Raw genomic sequence first — 2,437 nt, forward strand, 5'->3', positions numbered from 1 at the left:
CATAAAATCATATCATAGTGCATCCATGCCATCACATCTAGCATCACAAATTTGTCATTGCATAACATATAGAATCATCTCATAAACCACATAATATAAGACAATCATCCATGCACACATCACATCCTGTATCACAAGCATGCTAGTATCTCATATCTTGTGCATCCATACATCATAAAGAATACATCAATGCATCAATCACATAAAAAAATACCATATATATGGACCAAAGCAAAATCTCCATCATATATATCACTGTCTAAATGTATGTCAAATATATGTGTACAAGTGTATAAATATGTACATCATATGGTCCATCTGATCTCAAAGAATAAGGTACATACAATGAATCAAATAATAATGTGTAAAGTGGAAAATTAAATCTTAGCAAATTCACCACATGGAAGGGAGAAATTACTAAGGCAATTTTCACTTGGAGGACTTTACATTCCAATAAGGAGATGAATCCACTAGATCCACTCACAAATCAAATAAGGAATGAATACTAATAGAATATGGGTTGATAGGGATTTCCTCTTTTGTAATTTGAATTGTTAAAATAAGTAGAATGCTGGAATTGGAGACAAAATATGTGGAAACAGTGAGCTACAAATTCGGGATTTTGTCGTGCACCTGGATCTGAGAAGCTTGAGATGATTTGAAGATGCTATGAAAAATCTATCAAAAGTTGCAGGAAGTGTGTGTATGTACCAGGCCACCCTCCTATCAGTCCTTCGAACTTTTCGCACATCAAAAAGGCTTTTTATGTTTCTACAAATAAAGATTAATTCCAGAAGTACAACTGCGCACTTGCTTCTTGCACATAGAAAGAAGAAGAAAGGGGTTGGGAATAGGGGTTTTCCTTTGGTCAAACCCTGGTTTGGAATCAACCTTGAATGAAATATTGCAAATACTAAAGTAAAAAATGGAAAGGTATACCTTAGATCTGCAATTACTAATAATGATTCTTTGTTTCTTGAATGTATTCACATATGGTGTATGAAATAACATGAACATGACAAAACCCTAATCACATACAAATGCTTGCAAATGAATGATGTAATATTTCTCAAATGGATAGATGAAAAATATGTAGCCTTGAAGAATGCTTGATGATGAATGCTTGAATTATTGAATGTAGTCTCCTTGCCCTGTGATAATCTCCACCTTATTGCCTTATGATCAAATGAGAGGGGAAGACCTCCTTATATACTTTCCCATCATCAATAATATTAATTTTCAGACATAGGCCGACATGGGGAAAATTTTCTTGCTCAAATTTGAGATAGGGCCAAGGGTTTAAATTAGGGCCCAATTGAGGAGGACAATGGTGTGGCGCCATGGTTCTAGTAAGGACTAGGGTACCACGCCTTGGTCCTACCCCAATTTAGGGAAAGGACAAGGGGATATTCAGGATGATTATATACTTGTCATATTCAGTTAGTTCATGATTTGGTGCTTAGGAAGCTATGATTTATGTTCTGGTTTGCCGATTGATATTTGATGAAATAGTTAATTGGTTTTGGTTTGGCTTCTAGAAATGGTTCATAACATGTTAAAGGTATTCTTTATCATGTCCTAATTGTTTGGTGGTTTCGCATTGGCTAGCGTGATGATTTGGTGATCCTATTTGGATCCAGTTGGTTATTCTGTGTTATTAACACTGAGGATTTCTACCGGTTGGTAAAATGTGTTGCATTTGGTCTTGGTAGAATTTTTGATGGTTATAATTGTTTGGGAATTTGAATTAGGTCCATGCTATGTAATGTAAATCATAATATTGGTCCGGTGGTATCGTGTGATGTAATTTTTGTAATTATGGGTTATGGGTTTATGGTTTAGCCGACCTTGTTTATCAAGGTTGATGGTTTATATATATATATATATATATATATATATATATATATGTGATATATTCATGTAATTTGTATGGTATTGTTATGTTTGCATTATCAGAGAGTGATTTATGTGTGAACAAGGTTATATCATTTAGTGAAGGTTTGAGGAGAGTTTGGTATTGCAAGGAAGACATTTGTGCTTAACCGGAACTATATCAAGCATTAGGAGATGCTATTTCCATAGTTAATTTCATTTGGATTGTAGCTCGATGTTTATGTAAGTCAGTGAGACTTCCCTTTTGTATTGAGTAGTGTGCTCTAGGCAGTTGGCCTGATTGCAAGTGCAATCCCCATTGTAATATTTCACATATTACTGCAGAAGTATTATCTAACTGTGGGTGGGGTTTCCCACCATGGTTTTTCCCTTAACCAAGTTTTCCACATAAAAAATATTGGTGTTGTGTGTTTTGTACTTTCATGCTTTATATTTCACTATGCTGATTTCATTGTGCTCGAGTAGAAGGTTTATAATTTGCAATAATTGTTTAACTTGTGGAAAACTGATTCACCCCCCCCCACCCTCTTAGTTTTCCTCTAGT

The sequence above is a fragment of the Cryptomeria japonica genome, chromosome 4 (assembly GCF_030272615.1).
Source record: "Cryptomeria japonica chromosome 4, Sugi_1.0, whole genome shotgun sequence".
NCBI lineage: Eukaryota > Viridiplantae > Streptophyta > Pinopsida > Cupressales > Cupressaceae > Cryptomeria > Cryptomeria japonica.